Source organism: Paramisgurnus dabryanus, chromosome 1 (assembly GCF_030506205.2).
Source record: "Paramisgurnus dabryanus chromosome 1, PD_genome_1.1, whole genome shotgun sequence".
NCBI classification, from domain to species: Eukaryota; Metazoa; Chordata; class Actinopteri; order Cypriniformes; family Cobitidae; genus Paramisgurnus; species Paramisgurnus dabryanus.
In genome coordinates, this window is record NC_133337.1 from 24,182,987 (window position 1) to 24,194,428 (window position 11,442).

At 34.3% G+C, this 11,442-nt stretch overlaps 2 long non-coding RNA genes across 3 annotated transcripts; both read left to right on the plus strand.

Annotated features, from left to right (window-relative positions):
- Window positions 1-3,000: 3,000 nt before the first annotated feature.
- On the plus strand, window positions 3,001-4,275 carry LOC141282903 (uncharacterized). 2 transcript variants are annotated; one of them, XR_012337775.1, is made up of 3 exons: window positions 3,001-3,327; window positions 3,897-4,035; window positions 4,160-4,275. It is a non-coding gene; the product is annotated as an uncharacterized lncRNA (long non-coding RNA). The 2 variants fall into 2 exon arrangements; XR_012337774.1 differs by lacking the exon at window positions 4,160-4,275 and having other exon boundaries at window positions 3,897-4,124.
- Window positions 4,276-6,684: 2,409 nt separating this feature from the next.
- Window positions 6,685-8,642, plus strand: LOC135779423 (uncharacterized). Its single transcript, XR_010544796.2, has 5 exons — window positions 6,685-6,828; window positions 6,924-7,029; window positions 7,133-7,212; window positions 8,239-8,338; window positions 8,419-8,642. It is a non-coding gene; the product is annotated as an uncharacterized lncRNA (long non-coding RNA).
- The last annotated feature ends 2,800 nt before the right edge of the window (window positions 8,643-11,442 follow it).

An 11,442-nucleotide genomic window follows, 5' to 3' on the forward strand; every position in this document is an offset into this window, starting at 1 on the left:
AGATACTTGATTGCTGACTAAACAATGAACAAGATACTTGTCGCCATCTAATGCCCTGGAGGACAAAACGTAAATAACAATTTAACGAAGCTATGTTTAATTTTAACTTTACAATAATTGAAATATAACATACTTGCTTCATACCACTAAATATACTTTTAATGACATGTACATTTCAGTTGTAACCACTGACAGATCAAATAAACCTGTAAGTGTTTGTTAAACTGCACTGACCCAGAAACACAGAATCTTGCCCTAACGTTTATGTTTACCATTTGGTAATTCTTTGGGAACCATTATAAATATTACCTACAGTGTATGTTCCCAGAACGTTCCCTCTATGTTAATTTTGTTCTTTATTTTTACAACATAAAGACAACTTTACAAAAAGGATCAAGAATTGTAGTTAACAAATAAAGTTTATTAAGGCAACTTGGTGAAGCTTTTCCAGTACAGCACAGTAAATGGCCACTGCCGTGGGTCCCAGCAAACACATAACGTTTCCTTAACGTTCAATTATGGTTCTCATTTGGTTATTTTTTTGGGAACCAAATAAGAACGTTCTGGGAACGTTCCCTGTAGGTTATATTTATAACAACCTAGAGAGAACGTTCACAGAACAATCCCTACAGGTTATTTTTATGTTTAATTTTATCACCTAGAGAAAACGTTCCCTGCAGGTTATTTTTGTGTTTAATTTTATAACCTAAAGAGAACGTTCCCAGAACATTTCCTGCAGGTTATTTTTATGTTTAATTTTATAACCTAAAGAGAACGTTCCCGGAATGTTCCATGCAGGTTATTTTTTGTGTTTGATTTTATAATAGAGAGAACGTTCCCAGAACATTCCCTGCAGGTTATTTTTTGTGTTTGATTTTATAACCTAGAGAGAACGTTCCCAGAACGTTCCCTGTAGGTTATATTTATAATAACCTAACCAGAAGGTTACCTGTAGGTTTTTTAAGATATAACGAATACACTTCAATAATGAATGGTAAAGCCGCAATGCCCACTGCTCCGTGTTTGTTCACTACTGCTGCTATCCATCCGATTTTTTGAGGAAATTAAGTGAAAGCATCTTTAAATCCATGTATTCCTTTATTAGTGCGCAAGTCTGATGTGTGCGCTCCACTGCTGCAGGCTGCAGCACACGCTTCTCTGCTACGCTCCTTCAGAACGTCACTCACGCACGGTCGTTTAATTTTACCTCAGAGACAAACATTATTTTACCGATTTCTTTACTTTCTTTCTTCATTTATTAACTTAAATATCAGAGAACAAATATATATTTTAGTGGTTTTCGATCGATATTAAAGTCTATATGAACAATACAATTGTGTGTTAGAAGCTTTTGATTGATGTAAAAACAAAATATATAACGTGCGGCTAAATGCTCTGGTAAGATTCGTTTAACTGAATGAAATGATTTATTTATCTTTATTGTACCTAAAAGACTACATTATTTAGCAAATCATTTTATCTCTTTCTACGTTAACTTAAATATATATAAACAAAACTTTTTAACGATTTTCGGTCAATTTGACACGGCTTATGAAGAGAATATGATGTAAGGCAAAAGCTTTTAATCTAAAAACGGATTGTCGACTAACTGGTAAGATCTGTAAAGTGTTTATTTATCTGTTAATAAATATCTGTTTTATGTCCTCTATATCTTGAAGCCATTATTTATATATTTTACAATGTTATCTAAATACAATATGTGATGTCGTCGATGTATTTTTTTATTTATTAAAAATAAGCTCCAGTTCATGTTCTCTAAACAATAAACACTGTTTAACGCATGATGTTTAGTCTGATTATTTGCATTCAGGAATATCACAATGTACCCTTGTCAAAAAATCCTATTAGAATTTCATAGAATCTTGTAGGATTCTAAAGGATTCTTAAAATCCTATTGGACATTCAGATATATTTTAGTGGATTTTAACTTTGTCTTGTAGGATTCTAAAGGATTTTCAAAATCCTATTGGACATTCAGATATATTTTAGTGGATTTTAACTTTGTCTTGTAGGATTCTAAAGGATTCTCAAAATCCTATTGGACATTCAGATATATTTTAGTGGATTTTAACTTTGTCTTGTAGGATTCTAAAGGATTCTCAAAATCCTATTGGACATTCAGATATATTTTAGTGGATTTTAACTTTGTCTTGTAGGATTCTAAAGGATTCTTAAAATCCTATTGGACATTCAGATATATTTTAGTGGATTTTAACTTTGTCTTGTAGGATTCTAAAGGATTCTTAAAATCCTATTGGACATTCAGATATATTTTAGTGGATTTTAACTTTGTCTTGTAGGATTCTAAAGGATTCTTAAAATCCTATTGGACATTCAGCTTTATTTCAATGGATTTTAATTTGTCCTGTATGATTCTAAAGGATTATACAATCCTATTGGAAATTCAGATTTATTTTAGTGGATTTTCAGTGTATCCTTTAGATTTGTATTTGATTTTACAAATCCTGTTTGACATTGTTATACACCCTATCGAAATTTCATTTTGACCTATAGGATCATATTTGACTTATTAGATTTCTATTATATAAGAAATCACACATGTAGTTAACTGCAAAGAGCACCAGTAATAAATAATAATAATAATAACAACAACAACAACAGCAACAATAAATTGTGTCTTTCTCTAGTAGCCTAATCATAATAAAATACAAATAAAATAATTTGTATATTGATACATAAAATGTCTACACTTCCCTATCACACTTTGTAGTCATTAACATTGGGCATAGGCATCCTTTGTCCTGTTCAAAAACTTCAGCAGTTTGAGGGTTCTGGCTAGATGAAGTACAGCTACGGCCAAATCTCGCGAGATGTTTGGTTTAGCTGAAAACAGCGCTCGTTCGGCGAGAGCTCACGAGATTTTGGACACAGCTGAAAGCCGGCTAGTATCCCTTCTAGCCACAACTCAGTTCGTCTGAATGGAAACTCTGAGGAGCACAAACAACTGGTAAGTGGCTAAGTTTTACTATTTTTTCAATATTTTGCACGGTCTAGAAATGTAAGCGTGTGTAAAACATAATTTCTCATTATAAGCTACTGTTGTTGTTCCCGTTACCCAGCAACATTCTTAACCGTTATGAATGAAGCGAGAGAGTGAGTATCCGTGCAAAATACGCAAATTCAGGTGATAAAACGACAAAACTGGATAGGCATTAAATGTTTGTTGTAACTAATGATAAGTTATCGACCTTTTTTGTTGATGTTAGTTCATAACAGCTTTGCTGCACGTCAAAGAGCTTGCGTCACTTTTCTCAAACTGAACTCGCCTTTTTAACCAGAATAGAGGTAACTACAAACAAAGTTTTACAATTGTTATATTATTATTATAAGAGAGAACCATGGTAAACTATTATGGACACCGCAGTTATGTTTAATGTTACTGTCTTTTCTCCGTGCATGGGAAAGAAAAGTCATACTTTATGTGAACACATGAATGAACAAACACCAGTCAGCGCGTGGCTCAGCACGTCAGCTTGTTGTTCTCTAATGTAAATCTAGTGTATAAAGTACTAATGGTGTAAATGTGGTAACTTTAAATCTTCAGTTGATAAGAATAACAGTTAACACTTCATTTTAACAACACTGACACTTCATGCGATCTGCTCACCACATTGTAAGAGAGTTTTCTTGGTTATTTCATGCAATTTAAACAATCAGCCATTAAAGGTCTCAAATTGTGTAGAAACCAACCTACTTAAAGTATATTACTATGTATGTCCACAGATCTGTTTTTTCTAAAACAATTCTACTTTCTCAAATCTCTAAATTTAGACTATGAACAGAATTTACAACTAATGACATTATTTATTAATTTTGGTTTGTTAAAATATGTTTTCTATTTCTTTATTTTATAGGCTACCTCAAAAATGAATTCCATATGGAACTTAGTGGAAGACCATCTCCCAGAAATGTGCAGATGAATGTAAGATGTCAAAAAGGCACCACAGTCATTGTTTGTGAAAATTACTGCTTTGCATTAAAAGATATTTCACGGTAATGTAATATAGATTTTTTTACCTTTTGAAAGTAACAAATATAATATGATTACAGTATGTAATAAAATAATTACAGTTATAAGCATTTATCACTGTGTCTGTTATCTTTTACCTGTTATCAGCACTAATACTCTATTCAAAAGAGGTAAGAAATTGTTTTGTTCAAACACAGCATAATTATAAAGTATGGTTTTGCTGGGTTTTAATTGTTTTCTTATTAACACAAAAAACAACATGACTTCTGCTTCCAGAGCCTTAGAGCTGTTCATGTATAACTCCGTGGTAGAGCATTGCGTTTGCAATGCAAAAGGTCATTGTGGGTTTGAAACAAATAATAAGCAGCTTGTAATGCACTTTAAGTTGCTTTGGATAAAAGCGTATCCAAATGCATAAATATTATATATACACATGATGTAACCCCAGGTGGACCACCCAGGTGGAAACATGTATGCTTTAGGTGGACGGCTTTATCCAAAGCATATACTTTTTATTAGTATGTGTGCTCCTTGGTTATTTAGCCCATAACCTCTTATTTCAGCCTTGTTTGTTTTATTTTTTATGTATATACACTGTAAAACCTAACAGTGTAAGTCACTAAACGAAATGAGTTTTTTAAACTTATTATTTTTTAAAGTAAATTTCACTTAATAAAAACTGTGATATGAACTCAAAAACTGCAAATGATTAACCATAAATTAAACCAAATAAGTAAGCAACAGCCAGGACACAGATATGAAGAGCTAACAGGTAAGCACTGCAAACTCTTTCAACCTTTTTAAAGGACAAGTTCGGTATTTTAGACTTAAAGCCCTGTTTTCAGATTGTTTATGGTGAAATAGAATGGTTTTGACTGAAATTTCGACATTTGCGGCTGCCCTGAGAATTTTCGCGTGTTTGTGTTTCAGCTCAGACCTCTACAGTGGGTTTAATGGTGCACTGGTAGCCTGGGTGCCAGCCGATCTTAGCCCCGCCCACAACATTTTGAGGAACGGGAAGATCGGTCTGGAGTTTCACCGTTGAGTTGCTACTATGCTCGACCCAAAGCTGGTCGAACCAATCAAATTGTCAGGGCGGGCTTTATATGATGATGGACAGATGATCAGTAACGTAAATCAACCACGTCACCAAAGAGCGCGTCTGTTGAATCTGTTGTTTACAACGAAATGGCTGCCGCGGTAGAAATCAGATGTGTGGACTCTGACATTGAGTCTGTTCTAAAAGATATCGACAGAGCATTGATTTTAAAAGAGGAACAGAGAAACGCGAGCAAGGCATTTGTTGATGTTTTTGCCGTCCTACGGGATTCGACAAAAGTTGTCGCACTTATGAAAGATCAAGTTAAAGAAGCAACTAAAATGGGTATCTCGGTGTGCACGACGAGATGAATATAACAAGCAAACGTAATGGGTATCGTCGTGGATGAAGTTCAACTAATGTACAAATGGTAAGAGATAGTCTTACTGTATGACTTAATGTGATATAAATGAAATGTTGTAAACATAGTAGGTGTTGATGTACGTTCGCAAACTCAGACTTGTAGTGTGTGTCGTAGCGAAATAACTAGCAGTTCGGTCAAGCTGCAAATACGTCATTTCAACATACGTCTCACACCCCGTTGCTCTGATTGGTCGTAGGTCTATCCAATTGAGTGCAGAGGCATTTTTCGGTTGAGACACGCCTCATAATTATAGCTCAATGGAGCGGTATCAGACTCAAATTCTGACTAGAATTGAGTATGACAACGTCAGGCTAGTGCACTGGAACAATCCTTCCTAAAATACATTAAACTTTCGTTTACAAAGACGTGATGTTTGTGTTTCAGCTCAGACCTCTACAGTGGGTTTAATGGTGCACTGGAACAATCCTTCCTAAAATGCATTAAACTTTCGTTTACAAAGACGTGAAACTCACCGAGTGGTCAGGGGTGTTCACTGATATGCTCACACAAAAATCGCTGCAAAAGATGCTTTCCAACAGCTGTTTTAGCGTTCGTTGTTAACTTGTGGACCTATTTTTCCAAACGCCTCACACCCGTACATTCTTCCGCTTAGAGCTTGAATAATATACACTCCAGCCCAGGTGGTGGCGCTAATCCGCCTTTGCCAATTGCAAGAATAGAAACAAAGTTCCTGGCGCGGAGTAATACGTACCTCACAGCACATCTAATACAAGTCAATGGAGTTGGCAAAAACTACGATAAAACCTGTTGGAATGCGTCTTTTGGAGCGATTTTTGTGTGAGCATACCAGTGAACACCCCTGACCACTCTGTGAGTTTCACGTCTTTGTAAACGAAAGTTTAATGCATTTTAGGAAGGATTGTTCCAGTGCACCATTAAACCCATTGTAGAGGTCTGAGCTGAAACACAAACACGCGAAAATTCTCAGGGCAGCCGCAAATGTCGAAATTTCAGTCAAAACCATTCTATTTCACCATAAACAATCTGAAAACAGGGCTTTAAGTCTAAAATACCGAACTTGTCCTTTAAAGCATCTTTAAACTTTAAAAACATGTTGTTTGTCGTGACTCTACATTGTAATACTCACCCGGTTACAGTAATTTGTGTAATGTTGGACATACGATGAAACAACACGACATTGATGCAGCAAATTTGACCTCACACTCATTTTTATCAGCAGATTAGTGTGCTTTGAGTACACCACAGTTCTGTAAGTGAAAAATTAATTCATATTTATGTGTGTTTCTTTCTCAGTAAGGACTAACTTTAACTGACTTTCTGTCTGTCTGTCTGTCTGTTCTCAACCAAACGGTCATTCAAGACCTTTTAAAGGTAACGTTACCACATTTATTCATTCATTTATTATGTTTTGAGTACACCACAGTTGTGAAAAATGTATTCATATTTATGTGTTTCTTACTGTTTAGCAAAAACATTTCCCGTGCAAGTTTGAATCTCTCTCAGTAAGGACTTATTGACTGGCTGTCTGTTCTCGACCAAACGGTCATTCTTACTCATAAAAAACTTTTAAAGGTAACGTTACCCCATTTATTTGTTTTTTTAATATTGTTTAGTACACCACAGTTCTTTCAATTGAAAATTAATTCATATTTGTGTGTGTTTTCTTACTGTTTAGCACAAGTGTGTCCCGCGCAAGTTTGAATTTCTCTCAGTAAGGACTGACGGACGGCCATTCACTCATAAAACCTTTTAAAGGTAACATTACCACATTTATTATGTTGTGAGTATACTACAGTTCTGTATAGGGATGGGCACGAGTACTCGAACGTGGCATCGATGATCGATCACAAAAACGATGATCATGCGGCTTTATTTATTTATTTATTGTGGATATGACGGCATTGGATGTCTGGTTAGCATTACAAGCGCATGTGGTAGTAAAGGCTGGGTCTGGAGATGCGTGTTTGACATTGTGTTGAGCTATGCAGACCGGCGTATGACATCAGTAACATTACCATGCATGATTAAAAAACAAACAGATAATTCCGCGCACCCCCCGTGCACGCGGCAACCCCTCGATCCACGCAATGCGCGGCAACTCGCCGATCCCGTGAAGCCGGTCACACCTCACATCACTGAGGCATTATTGTTTAAAAAGATGCCCTGATTTTCAGAAATACAGTCAGTCAGGTGAAAAAGTACAGCGCCGTCAAAAGTTCAATGGGTTATCATCTCATATTTAAAAATCAATGTTAAAAGATACCAGAGAGCCATACGAGCATTAACATTACATCTTGACTGAGAACAGGTTAGGGGACGGTTATCATCTCATATTTAAACATCAATTTAAAAAGATACCAGAGAGCCATACGAGCATTAACATTATATCTTGACTGAGAACAGGCAAGGGGATGACACGCCACAGCTAATCGCTAAAATAATAGCAAAAGACTTAAAGCTGCTTAATGTTATGAAGCTTGTGCTTTGACTGGACGTGTTTAAAAGGGCGCTGTTTATGGTGCACATCCACAATGGGAGTTAAACTTTCTGTACATAACTTAGTTGAAAACTTAGTTGAAGTCTAGCATTTTATGCAGATAGATGCATAATGTAAATTTATGTTGTATAAAGGCTTACTATATTTAGAGTGTGTCATATAAAAAGCGGTTTGTGCTTATTAACCCTTTAGATTCACTTCATCACGCAGCTATTCCTATTAGAGGTTTCTGTTAAAACCATTTAATTCATTAATAATCTAGTATGTGTTCATTGTTCTCCCAGGTTAGCACGAATGCATCCAGCATAATTTTGGATCTTTACCATTGAGGAGACTGGCTGACTGTTCTCAACCAACCATCATTCACAAGCAAAAACTTTAAAGGTACCACATTTATTTAAGTTGTTAGTATACCACAGTTCTGTTAGTGAAACATTTATTCATACTTTTGTGTTTTCTCACAGGTAAGTATGAACGTGTCTAGAGCAGTTTTGGATCTTTACCATTGAGGAGGTTGACTGACTTTCATCTACCAACTGTCATTAACACAACAAAAACTAAAGAAATGTTACTACAAGTGGACCTATTCAGTTACTCATTATGCTGTGAGTACACCACAATTTTATCAGTGAAACAATAATGTTTGTTTTTTCTCAATGCTTGGCATAGACAAATGTGACCCTGTGTAATTTGGAAATATCATGGGAAATGTGTACGTCTTAAAAATGTTTAAATGTCGTTTGAGTTAAGGAACAGTACACTGATTTATTAAAAGTGTGCAATACACTGAGTCTATTAAAGTCATAAAGGAATACTTGATATATTTCATAAAGGAATGTGTAAATCTAATATTAGTTTTAATGTGAATTTGGACAGAAAAGCAAAAAAATGTTTGTAAAATAAACAATTGTTTAATAAACTGTAATAATTTTACCCTTTTCTGTCATCATTTTTTATACTAATGTTTGGTTTAAGGCAATCGGTTTCCTCAAACGGCTTAAGTTGAGTTAACTTTTCGGGTTTTACATTGTAACAACAATGTACAAAATCAAAAAGAGGAAAGCATATTTTAAGAAACAAAAAATTTAATTGGATCCCATTAAAATCCTCTACAAATTATCCTAAAGGATATTTTTGTCGTGTCTTAAAATCCTTTAGAAATAACCTCTAATAGAATCCTATAGGATTTTTTCTAATGGAATCCCATAGATGTTTTGTAATGGAATCCTTTAGGATTTTTCTAATGGAATCCTATGAGATTTTTCTAATGGAATCCTATAAGATTTTTCTAATGGAATCCTATAAGATTTTTCTAATGGAATCCTGTAGAATTTTCTAATGGAATCCCATAAGATTTTTCTAATGGAATCCTATAAGATTTTTCTAATGGAATCCTATAAGATTTTTCTAATGGAATCCTATAAGATTTTTCTAATGGAATCCTATAGGATTTTTCTAATGGAATCCTATAGGATTTTTCTAATGGAACGGTTCCAAAATATGATAGAAATTCTAATTGGATTCCTGTACAGGATTCTTATTAAAAATCCTATAGGATTTTTTGACAAGGGTAGAGGTTGTTATTTATATACTTATGTACTTTAATTTAGCATTTTTAGTCTGATTATTTGCATATAGGCATATAACAATATAGAGGTTAAGGGAGCGTTCTCAAAACCTAGAGGGAACGTTCTATTGACGTCAAGAAAACTTTCCTGGGGAACCAGCAGGTAACGTTATACGGTAACTGTTCTGGGAACGTTCTGGGAACGATGAGTTCCCAAAACATTCTGGGAACCAAAAATTGTTAGCTGGGGTGTTCTCTACTGATATCCATTCAATTTTTTAAAGTATTAAAAACATCATTAAATCCATCCCATACGGCAAAAAATATATTTGCTGAAATATAATTTGAAATATGTTTACAAAAATATATATATTTTTTGTTGGCCAATTTTGAGCATATTCTTTATATAAAATATATTTAGCTTATATTTAAAATAAATTTTTGTACACAGATTTTTTTATGATTCTATATGAGGTGCAAATCGATATCCGCTGCTGGACTGTACTTGCGAACTAGCATCACGGTCGTTTAATTTTACCTCTTAAATTAGACAACAAATATATATTTGTAAGAGCTTTTTATGAAGGAAAAGTTTCATACGTGACCTGTAATTGCCTGCAATAATACACATCTTGCAATGTTGCAGTTTGACCTACACGGCGTCGAAGGGCTACAGTGTAATGCAGACCTTACAAATACTACTACGGTTTGCGATAGAATATTTGCCTACTAGTGCTTCACACTGCAGTACACTTAGTGGCGGTAAACGCACCAAAAGTTGGTTTGCCATCCGCAATAAAAAGACAATAGAAGAAGAATAGCAATACACATATTCAGGAGAGAACACAATTAATGGAGTATCTGACTAATAATGGACAAATAGATTTAGATTTGCCGTATAAGAAGTAAGTTAATAGATAGCTTAGGGTATAGGATGTTAATGAAACTAATATATAGTACAGGAATAATTTATAGAATTTAAAATTGTTAAAGGGCAATTTGATTTGGTAAGATTCTGTGTATGGGCTGGAGACGCAGCGTCAGCTTATAACGGAACTCTGTTTTTTTACATATGAAATGAGGAAATAGATAATATGGAACCGTAGGTGGCGGTATACGCTTAGTTCACCAGTCCGCCAGAAAACGAAAAAAGAAGAATCGGAGTATCCAGTTTTGAGTTAGTTCGCAACCTGCCATAAAATCAAAACAAAAAGATAGATAATTGAAATTTTAGCAGAGTACGTGCAAATCCAAACTGGCAAATAAAGTTTTTAAAAACTTCAAACCAAGAATACTTACGTAAAAAATACATGCAAAACAGAACACGACTTTTACCAAAGCACAACGTCCATGTATGAGCACCGAGGAAACATCACATAGATTAAAACATCCGAGCACAAGAGTAGCTGGTAAGTGTTCTCCAGCTGGAGACCTGTTTTAACTCATGTTGGCGGTAAATCTCTTTATTAAAGAAATGTGAATACAATATAAATAATATAATAGTTATAATATTAACAATAATAATATAATTACAGTAATATTTTTCTTAGAATAAAACTTAATCATAGTCAGTGCCTGTATTTTGTTAAATATTCATGAACATTTACAAAAAGAGAGGATATCATGTCAGTTAATTAAATGGTAAGTAAAAATGTCTCTATCAGCTTATATGTAGTGTAAAAGTCCTCACAGTGTCAATTCTGAACGTGATTAGGAAAGTCATGACACCTGTTTCCATGGTGGATGACGAAGGCTTTCATTAAATTATTATTTTTTCATTAAAATCCGAGATATATTATTCCATCAAGAACCTACTTTACATTCAAACATAATTAAACAGTAATTTTACAAGCTGAAGTAATTAACTTTTTATGTTTTCGTTAGAATATGTAAAACTTAAAGTTTTAAGATAAATAATTTT